This window comes from Triticum dicoccoides, chromosome 2A, assembly GCF_002162155.2.
Source record: "Triticum dicoccoides isolate Atlit2015 ecotype Zavitan chromosome 2A, WEW_v2.0, whole genome shotgun sequence".
Lineage (NCBI taxonomy): Eukaryota > Viridiplantae > Streptophyta > Magnoliopsida > Poales > Poaceae > Triticum > Triticum dicoccoides.
This window is the reverse complement of record NC_041382.1, coordinates 421,102,911-421,126,926: the sequence shown is the minus strand read 5'-3', so window position 1 is coordinate 421,126,926 and position 24,016 is coordinate 421,102,911. Positions and strand designations below refer to the sequence as shown.

The 24,016-nt window shown below is 48.8% G+C and overlaps 1 long non-coding RNA gene across 1 annotated transcript; it reads right to left on the bottom strand.

The window, feature by feature from the left end:
- Positions 1-1,179: 1,179 nt before the first annotated feature.
- Positions 1,180-3,454, bottom strand: LOC119354773. The gene is made up of 2 exons (XR_005171238.1): positions 2,408-3,454; positions 1,180-2,157 (listed from the first exon to the last, which is right to left on the bottom strand). It is a non-coding gene; the product is annotated as an uncharacterized LOC119354773 (long non-coding RNA).
- Positions 3,455-24,016: the final 20,562 nt, after the last annotated feature.

The window sequence follows — 24,016 nt, the reverse complement described above, 5'->3', positions numbered from 1 at the left end:
TCTCTATAAAGGAATTCTTTTAACAGATGTTTCTTACAGAATGTTTTGTCTTTTTGAAAATTATATTATATTTGTAATTGTTTTTTGCACTATTTGGGCTTGGAGCAAACATAAGGACTTGCCTACACAAACACGCACGCTCTCAGAAAAAGAAGACACTCTCGTTGCGAGATGAACTGCACTCACTGTCTCTCTTCCCGTTCCCCATCTCATTATCCCTAGTAAACGAATAATTGCCCCTCTTCATTTAATTGCCCATGCATTGTAACATGAACCGTAACATAATTTGCATGTTTGAAAAGTCGCCCGGGATTCAGATATCTTGGCTAAAGCAAATGCATAAATAAATTCTGGGTTGTTGCTCCATGTAGTCCCCTTGTGCTGCCTTGCTGAAGAATGAAGAATGAACTGTGATATAATTTGCATGTTTGAAAAACTTGACTGAGATTCAGTCGTCTAGTCTATAGCAAATACGTAACTCAATGCCTCACTATGATATGGATAAACCTTATGGCCCTCTTAAACACAGACAATGATAATTCTTGTGGGGTCTTCTCTCACATAGAGTGTGTGAATTGCAAGAGCAGGACAAATAATCGTACAGAAAATCAGAGCTAGTCATGATCCACCCACCCAGTTGCTCTGTTGGCTTCACGTATTTGCTCACCTCTCAACAAAGCGACCTCTATAACATTGTACTGCCCCAAGTAGTGTTCCTCTATGTCGTCTCATGGTTTCATTCGAGTTTTTTCCGCTATTATTCACCAATGAACATAGAAAGGGGTCACCAAAGGTTTCTTCAGATATAACTTATCCAGGGCCATCAGTTATGGTATAAGCATCCAAAGGTATATTCAGATATAACTTATATACAACAAATAGAGCCAACCAAAAGGTGTCTTCAGATATAAAGCCATGTAAAAAATTGTCACCCTGGAAAAATATTGCATGCTTGAGAGATCTGTATGCACGTTTCCATCTCTGTTTACAATTTGCGACCATGTGAGCATGGTCTATGTTACAGTAAAAGAAAGCGAAGAAAAACTGTACCGGAACAGATGACCTTTGTAGAGGAAGGAAAACTAACCATGAATAGATTAGCTTTAAGTCACATGATGGGGAAAAGGTAGATTTACCATTTGGAAAAAATAGTTCTAATTAGCACTAAGACTCACATTAGGCATAAAAGATAAGGAATGCCAACAGAAGCACCACAATTTGAGTCGAAACCTGACATGGGTAATAGACGATTACTTCTGCTTGAAAAAAATACATCAAAGCTTCCATTGGTCACTGAAACTTCTCCTGGCAGAATATATGGTCCAGCAGAAAGCTACACTACCGGCAAGTATTCAAGCGCATCCATGTTATCTGTTTTGCATCTTCTCTGAAATTAAGGACATTACTGGCATAATTGGTCCATCAATCTCCCGCTGCTAAGTGAAAAATAATTGAACAACTGAAGTGGGGCCACACACTATATTAGATAGCATATCGAACAATACCAAATGTACCAAAACTCAATGAGAAAGAAACAGAGGTAGACATGAACATTTAAGAGTTTAAACAACATGCACTTTACAAGAAAAATTGGACTGGTCTCTCTTGTCATTATCTTTCAAGTAGATTCCTTATCTTTTAATAGATTAACAGATTTAGATTCTACTATATATATATATGTGTGTGTGTGTGTGTGTGTGTGTGTGTGTGCCAATGCATTTTCTTATGAGTCCTGCTACTACAGACTTGAGCTTCCTTATTCTGAGGTAGTGAAGAAAAATTGGACTGGTCTCTCATGTCTGATATTATAGTAGATTGATTGACACTCTTGCCTAACATGCTGAATTCTACACATGAAAAAGCATCACCTCGAGGGTCAATTCTAGACATGAAAAAGCATCGCCTAGAGGGTCTGAAAATTAACGCAATGTATGGATTTGGATGATGATTGACACTCTGTGCGTACATGGCTAAATCAAATGTTGGACTTGGCCGGTGTCTACTCTGCTCACGGCGCTTGTTAACAGGGGTCAAGTGGAAGCATACCTCTGGTGTAGATGCCGTAGGCGACATTGGAGTGCTGGACGGATGTTTGTGTACCTCCGACAAACTCGGAGCTTCTTCCTCCTATGACGCTCTTGACTTTCGTATCTGAAACTGATGAGAATTTTGTTTGCAAACAATTAGGTGATGATATGGAAACTGCTATACCCACTCAACAATTGGAAAAGGAGGCCATGGATCTTCAGAACCAAGAGCAAAACAAACTGGTTGAGGACCAGTGTCAGGAAGATGCAGCAGAAACTGTACCAGTTTCCTCTGACGAGCAAGATGGTAGCACTGAAGAAATAGAAGAAGAGGCCATGGATCCTCATAACGTGTTAACAGGGTTCAAGGGAAAGCATACCTCTGGTGTAGACGCCGCAGGAGACATTGGCGAACTCGGAGCTCCTTCCTGCTGCGAACTCGGCGGAAACATTGGATGTTTCGTCGACAATTAACGTGATGGAGATTCCAACGTAGTACTCTTCCTTCTTATAGAAAAAAAAGAACAATCCGGGTCAAACACTCGATTGAGTTTTGTTGGACAAGGACACGGTCTGCATCATCTAATCGTAATCGGATCCCCTTATGTACATGTCTGCATTTGGTCTACTTCTAAGGTTGCATCACCGTGCTTCTTCCTGATCCTGCCCCCTCTTGCGCAGCTCTTGCTTTCCTGGATCTTCCTCAGCCACTGTACAAGAGATGATTGTGGAATGGCCGTTGAACACCGAGTACCCGCGCTCGGCCCAGCTCTCGACAGGCACCGAGGGAGCTGGGAACGCAAGCTCCTGGTCGCCGCTGGGATACATGAGCTGGTGGAGGCGCCGGTCGACGTGCGGGATGGAGCCGTCGGGGACGGCAGCCACTGCGCCGGCGCTGGCTTCCGAGTCTCTGTGGAGGAGGGGGCGAGGCGGGCCTCGATGCGCTCCACACCGGCGGCGGAAACATCCTCGTCCCGCAGGTAGACGAGGCAGGAGAGGCGGCCGCAATGCGACCACGCCCTGGCATCGACGACGCTGCAGCTCATGTCGGCCAGCACGGCGAACACCTCGGAGATGAGCCCCGTGCGGTCGGCGCCGTCAGCTCAAGTACGGTGCCCGCCGGCAGCGACGCCGTTTGTTCGCACGGAGAGGCGAGGTCGAGGAGGAGGCTGGGGTTGCGGAGGACGGCAGCACGGCGTGGCTGGGGCCTCGGGGTGGCGCGCGTAGAGGTGTGACGGTCGCTGCTTGTGGTCGCCGGCGACAGTGGGTGGCGAGTGGCCGCCGGAGCGGTGCAAGGAGGCGCGAGGCGCGGGCACAGGAGCTCGGGCGCAAGAGCGCTTCTCCGCGCTGTCCATCCTCCCGGCGAGCGACTCCATCCTCCCGCGCGAGGCACGGCGGCAGCCGGCGCACGACGGAATGGGCGTAGCCGCCGGCGCAGAGTGGATAAGAGAAAGGAAAGGACTGCAGACTGAATTGAAATTTCTACAGGGTTTTTCTGTAAAAGTGAAACGTTTTCTGCGTGCCACTAAAACAGGAATTGCGGGTTGATTTCATGTAAACCGAGGGGCTTTTTTGCAAAACAACCACGACGGACGACCAGAAGCAATAGCTGATTTATTAGTAGGTAAAGATTTGGCAAAATAGCGCACGGAAGATTTCTCCCTGGTTTTGGGAAGCTAGCGCATGCAGATACACGATCAAGACGGGTCGACGACGCCACGCCGCCTCTTCACCGACGTGCCCGCCCCCTGCTGCCACCGCCCCGTCCATCTACCCGGCGAAGACCAGAACTGCTACCGCCCCGACCCGCCAGAGCACGCGGCTTGCAAAGAACCTCTCTCAGGTGCCGGTGGCTCACCGGGCAACTCTGAGGCTTGTGTGCGACCTGGGGCTGCTGGGCCCCAAGGACAAGATAACGCAGAAGGCGGCCCAGGCTCTGATCAAGAAATTTGACGAACCGCTCACCGACGACGACATCTTGGCCCTGGCAAAGCTCACCCGCCAGGATCCAGCTGCGCTGCGCGTTGTCGCAGGCCTCGCCGGCCCCGATGGAGCTCCCCGTGGGGACGCAATTTAGATTATGTTAGATTCGTCTAGTCTCCAGAGACGGTCAGCCGATGGCTGACTTGATCTAGGATCAATGTTTAGTGCAGGATTAGTTAGGTCGTGCTCATGCTGGTGAAATTTGGGGCCTATTGGTGGCCACCAGCATGCCCTGGATTATGTTCTAGCGGTGTACTCCTTTTTACTTAGTATTATTAGTCTCTGGAGCATCTCTGAGTTTCCTCATGAATAACAACAATTGCGCCATCATGTCGTGGAACGTCAGGGGTTTAAACTCTGCGGCGAAGAGGGAAGCCATTAGAGAGGTAGCAGCCGCGCATAGATTAGCAATTCTCTGTGTCCAGGAAACAAAAATAGAAACTTGGGATCAAACTTTAGTCCGCGATGTGGGAGGTAGTTGGCTAGGCGACTGTGTAGTTCTTCCGGCGATCGCTACCAGAGGAGGCGTCGCGATCTTCTGGAACAGCAAGCTGGTCTGTTCCTAGGCGATCGGGCAATTCTCCATCACGGCAAAAGATACTGTAGTCAGCTCCTCCTCTAGTTTTGTTCTCACTACGATGTATGGCCCTTCCGATGGCACAAACAAAGAAGACTTCATCAACGAATTAGTTAGCGCCGCTCCGCCTTCGGCACACCATGGCTGATATATGGTGATTTCAATGTGATATACGAGGCTAGGGACAAGAACAACGTCAATCTCAATAGGAGATTGATGAGTAGATATAGAACGGCGATTGACGCGGTGGCACTTAGAGAAATCAAATGCAAAAATAGGCGTTTTACATGGAGTAACGAAAGAGAATCACCCACCCTAGTTAGCATTAACAAGTTCTTCACCAATGTTAAATGGGAGGCGATTTTTCCCTCCCACATGCTCATGGCCGCTTCCACAGCCTGCTCAGATCACTGCCCACTGATTTTCGGTAGTGCCACCGCTCCTCCTAAGCGTGCTCTCTTCCGCTTCGAAGGCTTCTGGATTAATTTCCCCCACTTCAGAGAGACAATTCAACGATCTTGGGAGCGCCCCACAACCCAGACTTGTGCGTTCCATAGAATCAAGACAAAATTTCAGCGGGTGGCAAAGGATCTCAGGATCTTGAGCAAGAGTCTCTTCAGTGATGCCAAGCTCCAGTTCCACCTAGCAACAAAGATCATTCCGAGATTTGACGTGGCGATGGAGAAACGGCAGCTATCGCCAGCAGAATTCAAGCTCAAAAAACTTCCGAAACAGAGACTGGCAAGCCTAGCCGCTGTGGAGAGGGCCAGATGCCGACAGGCCTCCAGAATTACTTGGTTGAAAGTAGGTGATGCAAATACAAAGTTTTTCAATGCCAAGATCAAATCTAGAAAGAGGAAAATCTTCATTCACTCCCTCAAGACTAGCAACCAGGTTGCTACAAAACCTGAGGACAAGGCCGACATCATATATGATCACTTCAATAACATCATGGGCAGTCCTCAACCCCGAAGCCGCGCCATCAACTGGTCTGATCTTCAGTTGCCAACAATTCAACCTGAAGGTCTGGACGTCCCTTTCTCTGAAGGTGAGATCTGGGCCGCGGTGCTGGCATCACCGGCTGAAAAGGCTCCTGGGCCAGACGGTTTCAACGGACAGTTCTTCCACTCCTGCTGGGACATCATCAAAGATGACATGTGAGGGAGTCCTGGATTAGGGGGTCCTCGGACTGCCGGACTATATACTTTGGCTGGACTGTTGGACTATGAAGATACAAGATTGAAAACTCCGTCCCGTGTCCGGGTGGGACTCTCCTTGGCATGGAAGGCAAGCTTGGCAATTCGGATATGTAGATCTCCTCCCTTGTAACCAACTCTGTGTATCCTAGCCCCCTCCGGTGTCTATATAAACCGAAGGATTTAGTCTGTAGGACAACAACAATCATAATCATAAGCTAGCTTCTAGGGTTTAGCCTCTACGATCTCGTGGTAGATCAACTCTTGTAATACTCATATCATCAAGATCAATCAAGCAGGAAGTAGGGTATTACCTCCATCGAGAGGTCCCGAACCTGGGTAAACATCGTGTCCCCCACCTCCTGTTGCCATCCGCCTTAGACACACAGTTCGGGATCCCCTACCCGAGATCCGCCGGTTTTGACACCGACATTGGTGCTTTCATTGAGAGTTCCACTATGCAGCCACGATAAGGCTTGATGGCTCGTCTTGTTGTCAAGGACAACATTACCTCGGGGGAGCCCTGACTGTAGGCCAAACTCTCCGACTGGGCGGCTTTGCCATGACCGCCCGTTCGGCCGTCGCGCCGACAATGACTTCTCGGGTCATCAAAAACAGCCTCCACGTCGACTCGGGATTCGCCGAGCAGATGGATCCAATAGAGATCTCTTCCTTGAACGAGCTCTTGGATCGTATCACCGCCCTGGGAGTTGCAACGGACTATGATCGGATCGGGCTTAAACTCGACCAAAGGGAGATTAACTCTTCACCGGTCACCCATCAGATAGAGGTGGTGGAGGAGCAATGTAGCAATTCTTCCTCTACTTTGAGGACAAACTATGTCCGGATTCCCGAGCTCTCTGAGCCGGATACCCGTCCATGGGAGGACATGGCCCAAGCATCGAACCTAGAATCAGACAGCGGGCCAGAACTATTGGGAAACATCCCGGAGTCCGAACTGCCAAGCTCGGAAACTCCTTCGCCCCTGGGTCTCAGATCGGGTCAGGGTTCGGACCTGAATCTACCCACCCACCAAGACTCAAGTGATCTTTCCCACATTAGACAAGAGCCCCAACAGACAATACATCGCTATTGGGTCAGATTCCTCCTTGTAATGAGCAAGGTCAAGGACTGTCGCGAGGAAGACGCAATTTCATTCTTTTGCAAAAATTGCACGAACAAGGAAATCCTCAACGCCATAAGTCGCCGTGACATAGTACACTTTGCTGACTTGGCAGCCATAGTATGGAAGTACTGTGTGATGGAAATCGCCTGGAAAACCCAAACAAAATTCTGGGACCCTCCTGCTCTCACTAAACCCCCCGTCCGAACTAAAAGGGTGTACTCTCGTAAGTCACCCGATCCAGTTACAAAGAAACAAAAGCCCACTACAGGGCGTAGAACTGTATAGGAGGGATGGCTCAATGGGCCATGCAAAATTCATAGTACAACGTATATCATGCCAACACACAGCCTTAGAGCATGTTGGATACTCCGGCAGGTGGCCAAAAGCGGCGAGGATATCCTCATCAACAATACAACAGAGCACCATCCCGTGGAAAATAATAATACAATATTGACAGTCTTCGAGACCTTCGCCTCAAATAATAGGCGCAAGTGAACACTCCGCAGCCTTGCCGAAGTCTGCCACGTTGCAGCAATAAATCCATGAATTGACATGGCCATAACCTTCAATGCCAGTGACGAACCTCAATTCCGAACAGCCCGAGCACCAGCCGCTTTGGTCCTTAGTACAATTGTGGATGGCTTCCAGCTTACTAAAGTGCTCATGGACGGCGGCAGCGGATTGAACCTCATTTACGAGGAAACCCTTAGCAAAATGGAAATAAACAAGAGCCGCATTGAGCAAAGCAGCACGACCTTTAGAGGAATCATCCCTAGTCGGGAGGCACGATGTGCGGGAAAAATCACACTAGATGTGATATTCGGCATGCCGGAGAATTATAGGTCCGAAGAAATCACATTCCAAGTGGCCTCGTTCAGTAGCAGATACCGCGCCCTTTTAGGGAGGGAGGCATTTACGATCTTCCAAGCTATACCCCATTACGGGTACATGAAGCTCAAAATGTCGGGGCCCAATGGAATCATCACTCTGGCTAGTGATCCGGACATAGCACTCCGCGCCGAAAATAAAACCGCCGCACTAGCCCTCGAGGCGCTATCCGAAGCCCTTGCGGCCGAAGAACTAGCTGCGCTGCGCTCCACGGTTGACAGGGACGACATGATACTCGAAAAAAGACCTAAGTCCACCTCTTTTAATCTAGCGGATGAGATAGTCAAATTCCAGGTCCACCCAACGGACCCTACAAAAACAGTATCCATCGGGGCACAGCTGAACCCCACAACAGATGCCGCACTGCGGGAGTTCTTCCACGAGAATTGGGACATCTTCGCCTCGCATCCTTCAGACATGCCAGGAATCCCACGCAGGCTGGCCGAGCATAGCCTTAACATTCTAAAGGGGTTCAAGCCGGTCAAGCAGACTCTTCGGCGTTTCTCTGAGCCTAAGAGACAAGCCATGGGAGAAGAGCTAGCCAAGTTACTCGAGGCTGGATTCATTAGAGAAATAAAACATCTAGACTAGCTAGTAAACCTGGTGATGGTACCAAAGAAGGACAAATCCTGGCGCCTATGCGTCGATTTCAAGGACCTTAACAAGGCTTGCCCCAAGGATCCCTTCCCCCTCCCCCGCATCGATCAAATCATCGATGCTACCGCAGGACATGACTCATTGTGGTTCCTCGACACATTGTAACACACACGATGCGGCTATATCTCCCACGTGTCAGAGCACGACTTAGAGGCATAACCGCATAGTAGGCATGTCGCAAGAGGGGTAATCCTTACACATCCCATGTACTGAATAAGAAAGGGATAGAGAGTTGGCTTACAATCGCCACTTCACACAATACATAAATATAGCAATACATCATCCAGAATACAATCAAGGTCCGACTATGGAACCAAATAAAGAAAGACCACCTCAATGCATAGATCCCGGATCACCCCAACTGGGCTCCACTACTGATCGAAAGGAAACAAAACAGCCCAACAAACAGGATCTTCATCGGGCTCCCACTTGAGCTCAGCTGCGTCATCTGCACTGGTATCAACGACACCTGCAACTGGTTTTGGAAGTAATCTGTGAGTCACGAGGACTCAGCAATCTCACACCCGCGAGATCAAGACTATTTAAGCTTATGGGTAGGAAAGGGGTAATGAGGTGGAGCTGCAGCAAGCACTAAGCATATATGGTGGCTAACATACACAAATAAGAGCGAGAAGAGAAGCAAAGCAACGATCGTGAACTAGAAGTGATCAAGAAGTGATCCTGAAAGTTACTTACGTTCAAGCATAACATGAGACCGTGTTCACTTCCTGGACTCCACCGGAAAGAGACCATCACGGCTACACACGCGGTTGATGCATTTTAATTAAGTTAAGTTTCAAGTTCTCTACAACCGGATATTATCAAATTCCAATCTGCCCATAACCGCGGGCACGGCTTTCGAAAGTTCAAGCCCTGCAGGAGTGTCCCGACTTAGCCCATCACAAGCTCTCACGGTCAACGAAGGATATTCCTTCTCCCAGGAAGACCCGATCAGACTCGGAATCCTGGTTACAAGACATTTCGACACTGGTAAAACAAGACCAGCAAGACCTCCCGATGCGCCGACATCCTGATAGGAGCTGCACATATCTCGTTCTCAAGGCAACACCGGATGAACACTACGTACAACACCCTCAAGGTTCCCCGAGGTGGCGCTGCAAGTGGCTCTGTTTCGGACCAACACTTAGAGAAGCACTAGCCCGGGGGGGTTAAATAAAGATGACCCTCGAGAGAGCGACTCCCAAGGAAAAAGTAGGTGGTGGTGAGGCAAATGGTAAGACCAAGGTTGGGCCTTGCTGGAGGAGTTTTATTCTAGGCGAACTATCAAGGGGTCCCCATAACACCCAACCGTGTAAGGAACGCAAAATCAAGGAACATAACACCGGTATGACGGAAACTAGGGTGGCAAGAGTGGAACAAAACACCAGGCATAAGGCTGAGCCTTCCACCCTTTACCAAGTATATCGATGTATTAAATAAAATAAGAGATATTGTGATATCCCAACATATCCATGTTCCAGCATGGAATAAACTTCATCTTCACCTACAACTAGCAACGCTATAAGAGGGGCTAAGCAAAGCGGTAACATAGCCAAACAACGGTTTGCTAGGACAAGGTGGGTTAGAGGCTTGACATGGCAATATGGGAGGCATGATAAAGCAAGTGGTAGGTATCGCGGCATAGCAATAGAGCGAGCAACTAGCAAGCAAAGATAGAAGTGATTTCGAGGGTATGGTCATCTTGCCTGAGATCCCGCAAGGAAGAAGAACGAGTCCATGAAGAAGACAAGCGGATGAAGTCGAACGAATCCTCACAAACGCGACGTTATCGGAACTAACCCGAAAAAGGAACACCGGAAAGAAGCAAACAACATGGTAAACAACCACCACATAAACATGGCAATATGCACAAACAATTATGATGCATGTCCGGTTTAATGAAGCATGGCATGGCAAAGTGCACAAACAATACTACAAATTAAGTGGTGCTCAATATGCGACGAGTTGCATATTGACGGAACACCACATATCTTATTTAGTTCTCTCTCGTTTATGTACTCAACAATATTAAATGTTGGTTAGCATGGCAAGAGGTGAAGCATATGAAAACTACCTATCTAGGCAAGTTTAAATGAGGCCAGAACAACAAAACAGCAAGTCCGAAAAATCCTCATATGCATATTTTAGGTTTGGCACTGTTCTGCCCTAAACCATATTTTAGAGTGGTTAAACATGCAAAGAGATGCCACCATGTTAAACTAGGCATTTTTCTACCCCATTTACATATAAAGTTTGTTAAGTTTGGAGGTACGGTTATTTAGTTATGAATTAAATCATTTTAACATGGCAATTAAGCAAAATAATGTGAACATCATTTTAAACATTTTACCATGGCAAGAAAGTGGCATATTATGAAACTAGACAAAATTCTAAGCATCTTACATATAAAGTTTGTAGTAATATGATGCACCGTTTGAGAGTTATTATATGCATGAACTAGGAGGACTTTTCTGCAAAACTGCTCTCTCTGGGAAAAAAAAGAAAAAACGTTCTGGAGGAAAAAACATGAAACGGGCCAAAACATCTGGCCCGACAGAGTACAAGGGCTGAAGGGGGGGTCTCACCATGGGCTTGGCCCATGAGTTGGAGGGGAGGCCGCTGGGCCTGATGCAAGATGCGGTTGCAGCCTGGGCCTTCATGACGCAAGAGGAGGCCCACAAACATGGCAGGTGTTCGCTCGATGCAGCTCTACTGCATCTCGCTGCAGAAGACTAGATCGGCGCCATGGTGACAGGAAGCAGGGGGGTCGCCATGGCGGGGCTCCTTGCGGCCGGATCACGCCGGATCCCGCGGGGACGGAGTGAGGGCGAACGGATCCACGCACGAGGAGCTGAGGCAGGGGCTCGATGCAGCGAAGACCAAGAAGCTCTGACATTGCTGCTGTGCAGAGAAAGAAGAGGGAGTTTCAGAGAGAGAAGCGAATCGGGGAAGGGAACGGGGAGGTCATGAGGGGACCTTGCTAAACAGCGGCAACTCACCGGCGAAGAGGTAGGCGGGAAAGGTTCGAGGAGCTCGAGGACGATGATGTACAGGCGCGGGAGGTGAGGATGGCTGGCACAAAACTCCTCGGGGCTCTTTGTTGCACGAACAGAGAGAGCAGGTGAGAGAGGGAGGAGAGAAGGGCGAGGAAGGGAGAGGCAGGGGCGCAGGGTCCTGCTGCAGGTGGCCACCGGCGACGTTCACTGGAGGCGGCGGGGTCGCGAGGGTGAGGCTGAGGCGCCGGGAACTCGATGGGGCGGAGGGACTCATTCCCGGCGGCGACGGAGCTGCGGGCAACCAAGGTGCTGCTGCTGGAGATCGAGCTCGCTCGATCTGGAAGCCTTGGGGAGGAGCTACGGGAAAGGTTTAATCGAGGGAGAGGGGGGGTTGGCCCGATGGGGAAAACGAGGAAGGAAGAGGCGGCTTCGGTTGGTGGAATTGGATCCAGAGGGATCCCGAGGTGGATGGCGGCGGCTCGACGGGAAAAATCCCTATATTTTAAGGTTTGTCCAAAATAGACTAGGAGTGGAGTATATATACATCACAGATTAGGTTAGGGGCTACCTCGTCCCTCCAATCGCAATCGGACGATCGCGAATAAATAGTTAGGGAGTCCAATTAACAAAACGGAGATGTTTTGTAGATGTTTGGGGATGATCCGGACCCAACGGTGACGACTGCCCGGGTCGAGTCTGGGACAGCTTTCGGGCGCACGCGCAAGGAGGGTCGCGGGCTGACGAGAGAGTTTAGGTAGGGCCTGACGGTGAGTGGCAGTGGGCTGTGCAGAAGGCCTCAGGCTGAGAGAAGAGAAAAGAGAGAGGCCCGACGACTATTTCCGGAGACCGAAAACGTCCGATGTTAGACCGACTATATTGCCCCTATAGTTAACCGTTGGGGCGTCAAACGAACTCCGAATGCGATGAAACTTGGTAGGCGGCCTACTGGCAACATAACAACACCGCATGCCAACTTTCAACCCATTCCGAGAACATTTTCCAGCCACTTACAAAATAATATTTCGGACATGCCACGGGCGCGTGTAAGTGTGTCTGGGCTCAGAACAGACAACGGACGGAACGAGGAGACCAGGACGGATGCAAGTTTTGAAAACTTGATGATGCAATGCACATGATGACATGGCAAGATGCAACATGCAAACAAATGACAAGGCAACAACACGAATAACTAGAAGACACCTGGCACAACGGTCTCGGGGCGTCACACACATACTCCGGATACCATCAAATTAAGATGGCGGAGCCCGATCAAGCCGCAACGGCATTCATCACTCCATACAGCCCCTTCTGTTTTAACACCATGGCTTTTGGGCTCAAAAACACCGGTGCAACCTATCAACGCATGATTCAGACATGCCTGGAAACACAAACCGGCAAAACAATGGAGGCATACGTAGACGATGTGGTCATTAAAACAAGACATGTCGAATCCTTAATAGACGACTTGAGGCTCACGTTTGACAATATCCGAACATATGACGTCAAGCTCAATCCGAAAAATGTGTTTTTGGCGTGCCCGTCTGAAAGCTCTTGGGCTTCATCGTCTCCAATAGAGGAATTTAAGCAAATCCGGCTAAAATCCGAGCTTTGTCATAGTTGGCTATCCCAACAGACCTCAAGCAAATCCATAAGTTAACTGGATGTGTGGCTGCCTTAAGCCGCTTTATCTCCTGATTAGGAGAAAAGGCACTACCTCTTTATCGCCTTCTTCAACGCACCGAACACTTCGAGTGGACGGATGCGGCCACGGCCGGATTGGAAGAAATAAAAGCCGTCTTGGCCACCAACCCAATCTTGGCCGCGCCAAATGTCGACGAACCAATGCTGTTATATATAGCAACAACACACCAGGTTGTAAGCGCTATGCTCGTCGTCGAACGAGAGACAGACGTACATAAGTTCCCGCTTCAAAAGCCGGTATACTACGTATCCACCGTCCTCACTCCATGCAAATCACGGTACCCACATTATCAAAAGATAGCATACGCGGTCTTCATGGCATCCTGGAAACTACGACACTATTTTCAAGAGTGTTCAATTACGGTGGACTCCGAAGTACCACTCAACGACATAATAAATAACCGCGATGCCACGGGCCGGATTGCTAAATGGGCTATCGAGCTCCTCCCGTTCGACATAACATATAAACCACGGCGAGCCATTAAGTCGCAAGTACTGGCTGATTTCGTCGCCGAGTGGACGGAAGCCGAACTCCCTAAAGAGTACGGCGCGTACTCCAATTGGATCATGCACTTTGACGGCTCTAAGATGCTGGCTGGCTGGGGGCAGGCGTCGTTCTGACATCCCCCACCAGAGATACAGTCCAATATGTACTCCAAATATTATACACTGACTCCAACAATGCGATAGAATATGAGGCCCTGCTGCATGGTCTCCGGATGGCAGTCTCCATGGGCATTCAACGCCTAGAGGTGCGGGGGGAATCGAACCTCGCAATATCTCAAATAAATGGGGACTTTGACACCAAGGACCCAAAAATGGTGGCTTACCGCAACGCCGTCCTCAAAATGTCAGCTCGGTTCGAGGGCCTCCAATTCCACCATGTGGCCCGAGAAAACAATCAAGCAGCGGATATCCTCGCCCGCATCGGTGCTAAGCGCGACCCTATCCCACCTAATATCTTCTTGGAAAGGTTGTTTAAACCATCCGTGGTATGGGAAGGGGAGACCGGCAAAAATAGTCCGGATCCGGCCACAAAACCAGACCCCGAACATTCTAACGTAATCGGAGGCTCTACCACCGAAATAACACCTTCGGCCCACGTGATTATGGCTGTCATCGCCCCGTGGACAGAACCCTTCTTAGCTTACCTAACTAGGCAAGAACTCCCTAATGACCCAAACGAGGCACATTGCATTGTGCGGCGCTCTAAAGCCTACAAGGTCCATGAGGGAGAGCTTTATAAGAAAAGCTCCACCGGAGTACTTCAAAGGTGCATCTGCGAAGAGGAAGGACGACAACTTTTGGCAGAAATTCATGATGGACTTGGCGGCCACCACGCCGCAGCTCAGGCCCTTGTAAGCAAGGCCTTCCGTACAGGTTTTTACAGGCCGACGGCCCGAGCAGACGCACAGGACCCCGTTCAACGTTGCGTCGGTTGCCAGCTTTTTGCAAACCAAAGCCATATGCCACCTACCACTCTCCAAACAATCCCCATTACTTGGCCCTTTGCAGTCTGGGGGCTTGATATGGTCGGACCCCTTAAAGGGGGAAGCCATAAGAAAAAAATACCTATTGGTCATGGTAGATAAATTCACCAAATGGATAGAAGCCAAACTAGTTAAAACGGCCGAGTCCGAACCAGTGATAGACTTCATATCCGGGGTTGTACACCATTACGGCGTCCCCCACAGCATCATCACCGATAACGGCTCGAACTTTACAGCCGACGATGTAAAAACTTGGTGCAGCAACATGGGCATTAAGCTCGATTATGCCTCTGTCTATCACCCGCAAACTAACGGTCTAGTCGAGCGAGCAAATGGTCTTATCATGAGCGGCATTAAACCCAGATTAGTGCGGTCCTTGAAGGAATCAGATACGCACTGGGTGGAGGAGCTCGACTCCGTACTATGGGGGCTGCGGACCAGCCAAATCGCACTACCGAATACACACCATTCATTATGGTGTACGGCGCAGAGGCGGTACTGCCCTGCAACACCATTCATGACTCACCTCGAGTGTGCATGTACGAAGAGAAAGAAGCCGAGCTTGATCGACAGGACAGCTTGGACGCCCTGGAGGAGGAGCGTGATGTGGCAAAAGCCCACTCCGCATTCTATCAGCAACAGGCTCGGCGGTATCAAAGCAGAGAAGTACGGGCCAAAACTTATAACATTGGCGAACTCGTTCTACGCCTACCGGAGAAAAAAAGGACAAGCTCAAGCCCAAATGGGAAGGTCCCTTCGTTATCGCCAAAGTTCTGACCGGTGGAGCGTACCGTCTATGGGATGCATCGGACAATCGACTCGAGCCAAACCCATGGAACGCAGCCAGAATCCGAAGGTTCTACACCTAGCGCCGGACTCTGTGTTCATCTCATTACCTCCGTCAATGTTTTATATATACCCATTATTTGTCTTTTCTTTCTTTCTTTCTTCCCTTTTTCTTCACGGCCTTAAAAGGTTAAAATGTGTCTTGACTACACAATCTTGACACGCTAGGCGTGCTCATTATACCTGGGGGCTTCTTATACAGAAGCTTAATATAACTACGTTCCGGGCTCTATGCCCCCCGCACATGTGTTACTTTTCCACATGTACCATTTTTCGCCATTATATGCATCGATATGACTTAAGTTTTGGCCAAGCTGGGTTGCCTGGCTCTTGTGTTTATGCCCTACGTTCCCGTTAATTCGGCTAGGACATAAGGGGAGCACCTCTGCGATTGTTACTGCTGTGTCAGCCGGATGTGTACCTCAGACTGGGTGAAGCCGAAAGCTAGCGTTCTTAAGGGAATATTCGGTCGCTGAACAAAAGATGACTTTTATTTATTGTAATACATGCCCCCAGATGTTTATATCCTGCGTCTCTTTTCGCAGTTCGGACATGCTCATTAATGCATGCGTACCCAGGGAAAGAAACCCTTAACGGAACTGTTCTCCCTGGAAGATGTTTCTTACTATCCATGTAATATAACATAGCTAGTTGGGTACTTGTCTGTTCAAGCACTTATGACCCCTACGCCTAGTTTCCACGCATACCCCGGTTTTTATATAACTGAGCAGGTATTCGGATGCACTCTGGACTGTCGGGTCCGGAGGTCGAAGCGAAAAGGTCCGCCATGACAAATGATTGACAATCCGACTAGGGACAATATATGTCACTTGAAGTACACAGTCACTTAGACTGACTAAATTCTTCTTCTATACCATCCAACAGGCTGTCTAGCCTACAATCCTGTTGGGAATACTTTGCGGCTAATTTCACCTGGTCCTACACCAAACTGACGGGGATCTCTTTCCCATCGGACCCCACAGGTCCGACCTCGGCCATGTGGTTCGGGTCAGCCTTGGTATATCGCGTCTTCACCATGGCCCAGGCTTCCCTTGCACCTTGTCGGCAGGCTGATATCTTCCATAATCGGAAGCGCCGCCGCGCACCCTTGAGCATCTCTACAAGCTCCCCCATGCCTCCTGGCAGGGAGGCGGATGGCCACAAGGCTTGGGCAATGCCCTGCATCACCTGCCGAACTTGTTCGTGCAGTTGTGAGAGCTCTGGCAGAAGATCACCCGCAGACCCGGGCATCTCCTCTGCGGGACGACCCATCAGCATACCTACAGATATAACTCTATTAGCCGGTTTCTTCGCCGAACTCTATAAAAGTTCATTCAAGCACTTACTAAAAATGCCGCGTCGAAGCCTCTTATTCTCCCTTACGGAGTCAGCAAGCTGGGCTCGAACATCTTTCAGTTCAACGCCCAGCCGAGTGTTGGCATCTTGGAGATCGTTTCTCTCCCGCCTAACCTGCGTAAGCATGCGCTCGCCAGCCTTTAGCTGTCGTTGAGCATGTTGCTCATCCCCTCGCACGACTTCCGGATTCACTCCGGGATCATCTGTAGAATCTATTGTTAGATTTGCATGCATGCCGAACACTAACTGGTACATGTCATTCTTTTAGATAGAAACAAGTGTTACCAGATGGGGCCTTCTCAGACTCCTTCATTGCGGTAACTACGGCCCATAGCTAGATTTTGCACTCCTCCAGCTCTTGAGACAATTGGGTATTCTTCTCCATAAGAACCTACACAAACAATGATCCTTAAATTAGTTGTGCCAACTGTTTCAAGTCTCAGGGGCTAATGATATACATAATTATTAGATTTTCTTACCCATATATCCTTCACATACTAGTCCGTGGCTCGGGCAAGACCATTTTGAGCAGCTCGGATGTACGTGTCTCCTGAGTTGAAGGCATCGAATGCCTCTTGAGAGAAACAAGTGTCGCGGAGTACGTCCCGGCGACGCTTGTGATTCATGGCATTCTCCACTTCGTAATTCATAGCGGACAGCCTATCTGCATCCTCTGTAGGAGGAACATCCGGTGTTGGCCCCACATTAGCATCTTCTTCTAAGTCCGGGTCTGGAGCCTGGCTGGTGGAAGCTTGGCCAGCAGGCTCTCCGGATATGGTCCGGCGATAGTTTTTCCTGCCAGGAACCATGGACGTTATTATATTTTAAAGACGACAACCACGGAGCGGGGTTCTTTTTCATACCTCTGCGACGGTGTCTCAATCCTGACCGCCTTCCTTTTAAGCCTACCCGGCTTCGGTGCCCCTTGTTGGTGAGTCACTGCGGGTTCGGCATGGTGCCCCGAGGGCCTTCCCTATAAGACACCATATGTGTGCGGTAGGTGAAGTGCGAAAAAAGGGAATCCTTCTCGGAAGTTGGGACTTCAGTTTTACTTACATGCGATGCAGGGAGCAGTCCAGGATAATTGGCTATGATGGCCACCAGGGCGCCATTGCAGCTTAACTGGTAGAACATCCTGTCGATGAGCTCCACAAATGTGTCCGGATCTTCTTCGAGTCCGGGGTCGAGGGCACGGTCAGGGTCTTCTGGTTGTGGAGGCGGGCTGTGGACCTCCCTCACAGCTTTTCGCAGTTCCTGCTATGAAATAGCAAGGTAAATACTTATGACGAAGAATGCGGGAAGGTCTGGAGTAGAAAGTAGCAGCTCACCCAGTTTGGGGGGTTGTACATGGAGAATCCATCCCGTGGCTTAATGTGGATGAACTCCTACTCCTCTCCTTTATATAGATCGGACAGTATTTTCGCTAGAGTAGCGACGAAGTCCGGTCCCTTATGACCGCAACGGGTGGCGTCGTCTTCTCCATTAAAGTGCCACATGGGTTGTCCCCGATATTGAACTGGCTGCACTCCCTGCATTATACATATTGACATAACCTCGATTATTGTCAATCCTGATTTGGCCAGCGTTTTTATCTGGCCCATCAGGTAAAGGACCTTTATGTTATCTTCCTCCTGGGGGTCCCGAGGGCGCCAGCTGCGGTGTTTCTTCAGAGGGGCCTTATTGAACTGAGGAAGGCCCGCCCGAATAGGATCCGGAAGGGGGACGTCCTCCATATAAAACCACTCCGAAGGCCAATCTTCGGATGTCTTCTTCGGAGTACCGGACAGGTATCCGGTCCCGGTGATGCGCCATATCTCGGCTCTGCCCACTTGATATAGTGACCCCTCCTGTGTACGGGGTACGAGGTAGAATAGCCTCTTCCATAGCTCGAAATGAGCTTCACAGCCCAAAACAGCTCGCAAAAGGCGACACATCCAGCGATGTGTAATATGGAGGCGGGAGTAAAGTTATGCAGCTGGAGGCCGTAGAACTCCAGAAGCCCGTGGAGGAACGGATGGATTGGAAATCCAAGCCCCCTTAGTAAGTAAGGGACAAGGCATACCCGCTCCCCCATGGATGGGTTGGGAAAGCTCTCCACTTGCTCCCCGACGTTGTAAGTGGCAAGTCCGGCTTGAACGGGGACCATATATGCTGGAGGGAGAAACCCCTGGGTCTGTAACTCTACAAATTGGCTGTGGGGGACGGAACACTTCTTCCAATCGCTTGGCTTAGGGCTACAGGAGCGAGAGGAGGAGCTGCGATGGCCGGCCATGATGGGATGGACTTTTTCCGGGCGCGCTCCGATAAATACTCGCTGTGGGAGGATGGTGTGATCTGGATCTGAGGATCCCCGTCTCTTTAAATAGACAATTTACTCACATGGTTAGGGTGGCAAGTGTAAAAATGTCGTGACTTCTCGCATTCGCTCAACACGTGGAGGATAGCCATTATTAGGCACAGAAGCCAAGGAGTGTAACATTCATGGGAAGCCGGACACTACTCGACAGGTATTTGGGATTTGGAGAAGAACCCGCCTTGCAGTGCCGAAGACAATCTGCGCACCGGACTCATCGTCATTGAAGCCTGGTTCAGGGACTACTGAGGGAGTCCTGGATTAGGGGGTCCTCGGACTGCCGTACTATATACTTTGGCCGGACTGTTGGGCTATGAAGATACATGATTGAAGACTTCGTCCCGTGTTCGGGTGGGACTCTCCTTGGCGTGAAGGCAAGCTTGGCAATTTGGATATGTAGATCTCCTCCCTTGTAACCGACTATGTGTAACCCTAGCCCCCTCCGGTGTCTATATAAACCAGAGGGTTTAGTCCGTAGGACAACCACAATCATAATCATAGGCTAGCTTCTAGGGTTTAGCCTCTACGATCTCGTGGTAGATCAACTCTTGTAATACTCATATCATCAAGATCAATCAAGCAGGAAGTAGGGTATTACCTCCATCGAGAGGGCCCGAACCTAGGTAAACATCGTGTCCCCCGCCTCCTGTTACCATCCGCCTTAGACGCACAGTTCGGGACCCCCCGAGATCCGCCGGTTTTGACACCGACAACGTGCTCGCAGTTTTTCAGCAGTTTCAGAGCTTATCAGGTGCAAATTTTGCAATGATCAACACTGCTTTTGTTGCCCTTCTGCCAAAAAAGGACAGTGCTGAAGCTGTAGGTGATTACTGGCCGATCAGCCTGATCAATTCAATACCTAAGTTGGTCGCAAAAGTCCTTGCCCTGCGGCTCGCTGACAAGATCGGCTTGATCATCTTGCCGGCTCAGAGCGCTTTCGTCAAATCCAGATGCTTGCAACACAACTACATATACGTCATAAACTCTGTCAGATCACTCCACCGAAGAAAGAAGCCCTCACTTTTGATCAAGTTGGATATTGCCGTGCTTTTGATTCAGTGTCCTGGGAGTTCTTGCTTGAGCTAATGCAGAAGCTGGGACTCAGCAATCGCTGGAGGGATTGGATATCGCTGCTTCTTGTATCGGCTTCATCCTATTTTTTGCTAAATGGTGACCCTGGGAGGCGACTGTTGCATCGCCGGGGCCTACGTCAGGGAGACCCCCTGTCCCCGCCGCTCTTCATCATTGTGATTGATGTTTTGCATCGCCTGATTACAAGAGCAACTGAGCTCAATTTGCTAACACCGCTCCCAGGCTGTGAGCTCAAGCTGCGCATTAGCCTTTATGCGGATGACACTGTCATTTTCGCAAACCCAAACAAAGATGAGGTGGACAAATTGCTGCACATCATTGCCATGTTTGGCGATGCCTCAGGCCTGCATCTGAACATCAGCAAAAGCACTGTTACACCAATCAGATGTGATGACTTAAACCTCCAAGAGATCTTGCTGAATTTTGGAGGCCATACGACTCAATTCCCCATCAAATACCTGGGTTTGCCAATCAACTTGGGGAGGACAAGACTTGTTCATTTTCAGTTCATTCTGGACCGAATTTGAGCACGTTTGGCTGGTTGGAAAGGCAGATTGATGTCCTTTGCAGGAAGAAGGGTGCTGGTCCGTTGCGTGCTGTTAGTAGTCCCAACCTTCGCCCACCAAAGAGGCTGCTAAAGGACATAGACAAGATCCGTCGCCGCTTTCTCTGGGCTCAGGAGAAAGATCTAACCGCAGTGCAGTGCAAAGTTGCTTGGAAAAAAATTGCACGCCAACAGAAAATGGTGGTCTTGGAATCCATGAACTGGAAAGATTTACTAGTGCCCTCCGTCAACGATGGCTATGGCTGTCTTGGCAAAACGAGGATCGGCCCTTGTAGTGACTCTGGGAAATGGCAAGTTAGCATCTTTCTGGACTTCTAACTGGCTCACCACACCTTGTCTGGAAGTTCTCTTCCCAGACCTATACAACCGATCGAGGGGCAAGAAGAGATCAGTGCATGATGCTCTTACTAATGACAAATGGATATCAGACCTTAGACAGCCAACAGACATGGACCTGATGCAAAACTTCCTCATTATGTGGCATGCACTCAGAGATGCAAATATCACTTTGCAGCCGGACACTGATGACAGAGTTTTATGGCGTCTTCAAGGTTCTGGAATATACACCGCCAAGTCGGCTTACATAGCTCAGTTTGATGACCTTACAAAAACTGACCACAAGGAGCTGATCTGGAAAGATTAAGGCTTTCTTCTGGCTGCTGCTGCAAAACCGCTTATGGTGCAATGACAGATTACAACGCTGAGGTTGGGAAAACGGGTACTTCTTCTCCCTATGCATGAGAAACTTAGAAACGGCTACCCATCTTTTCTGGGACTGTCCGACATCTAAGGAAATATGGCAGAAAACCTCAGCATGGCCGGGCTGCAGCAAGCTTGCTCTCCTATCTCAAGGCTCTGATGAGCCCTCCGAGCAAAGAGTCAAGAATACCCTGCAACAGACAAGGCAAAACCTAAGGGAGAAGCTCAAAACAATGATTTTCCTCGTCACATGGCACATCTGGACTGAGAGGAACAATCGCATTTTCAGAAATGTGCAGAGATCTAGTAGCGACATGTTAGCAGCCATTCGGAGTGACAAGACTGCTGGAAGCTCGCTGGTGCCAAATGCCTCCAGACACCACTAGGAGACCCAAGCTAAAAGATTTTCTCTTCTTTATGCCGACCAAAACTCTTGTAACCACCATGATGAGGCTTCTGATCATGAACGTATTTGCCATCTTCTTCCCCGCTTAATATATGAATGCTAATGGTACATTGGCTCTTTCAAAAAAATATTAGAAGCTTCCAGACCAGTTTTGGAAGCTTTCTGACCGTATTTTTTTGTTTCTATTTTTTTCTGAACCGGGTTTTTTTGTTATGGCATTTCTTGTCACGAACTGGCTGAACCCTTTTCGTGCGCCCGTTTAAGGCTATTTGTCAAAAAACTCATGCATCTGGAGAAAATTCAAATCCGAGAATTTTTCAGATTTTCTATCTTTATTAGTATTTTTTTTCAAATTTCATGAACCTTATCGAATTTTTGAATTTTCATTTTTTGCGATTATTTTGGCAAATCTATGAACTTCTTTCCAACTTCAATTTTTCTTTCATGCTTTGGCGAATTTTTCAATTTTTTTTACAAAAGTCAAATGGTCAACCATCACCAATCGACTCGAGCGATCTCTTTCGTTTTCAGGCGAGCGATCTTGCTTGTTGGGCCAGGCGCAATTCATGCGAAAGCACTAGAAATGCTAAGTTGCATTGAAGGCCAATTGGAAGGGGCTCTAGTTGTATGAGTTGTTAAAACAATGGGTATGCACATATGCTGTCAAAAGAAGATGCACACATCGCCCAGTCAAGGAGCATGTGCAAAGGGTCTATTTAGTTGTTTGTACGATTTTCGTGTTTCCCGGGAGCCTGCCCGGTTAGTCTGCTTCAGGATTTGTACGTTCTGGGTTGCGTTCTGTGTGTTTTTTTGACGAACTATATTTACCCCAGCCCGCATCCTCTCATGTAGTATAAATTGCACTACAGCGAGCCATCATCTAAGCCGATTCCAGCATTCCCACTGAGCCTAGCTAAGGTGTGCATTGAGCTTCGTGGCATGTAGGCCCAATTCCTTTACACTGGTAGGGAAAAAAGAAGGAGAAAAAAATAAAGAAATCTGACTCGACCAACCTCACGCAGCAAACAAGTAGCAACAATACTCATCATCCTTTCCAACACAAGGACTACGAGGAAGGTTCTTCGAAGAAACATCTTCATAAAGGAAATGATGCGTAAGAACCGCCGTCGTCGGATCTAACTACAGATAGGGCCGACCATTGTGAGGGGTAGAGGGGGCGGCTTCCTCGGCCCCAAAAATTTAGGGGCTCCGCCCCAGGTATGTAGATAGGTATCTGAGGAGGCATGTACACACTACATACTCCTCCGGCGTACCTAGCAAAGGCGTTCACATATGCAGCTTGCAAAGTATATGAGTGGGCCTGGCCCAAGTAGTTGTTAATTTTGTTTATTATAGAAAGTAGGCCTACACCCGGCTTTACATTATGAAGCCCTTAACTGAAAACAATATGTAAGAACAAAAACAAAAGAAAGATATAAGGTGCGCATGAGCATAGTTGACAGAGGCTTCTGTCACACATCAATTCACAAATTGGAGCATCATGCACGACAGCCTAGGAATCATGCTATCGCCGCCTGACATACATGGTAATCGGAACACAAACTTTATTAGAAGAAGTTTCACAAAGTAATTATTGCTTGTTTATTACAGCGATGCCATAGGTGGCACTATAGCAGAGTTAACAACATCAGAGGAGAACACTAGGGGTAGTTCAGTCTTGAAGCGAGACCACTCCACATGGAATTGGCTGGGAAACTCTTCTACCAAACAAACACTCCAACTTCACGCTGGTGGAAGATAGCTCCTTAGCTAGATCTGGCCAAACCAACGAGTCAGTGAGTACTTTGAAAGTACTCGCAAGATAACCAAATAACATTTCACATCGGGCAAGGCAATCCATGGCATATCACACCATCGGAGTAATTCTAACTACCATGGCATAGCAATTTTGACAAACTTCATCTAACAGGTACAATGAAGATTATGCATTCAGATATAAGTGTATATCATCTCAAGTACTTCTCATGATCATTGCAAGATCATAACAAAACTCGCATGGTCTCCAAGAATGATAGTCCAACTGTCATAATAGTACAA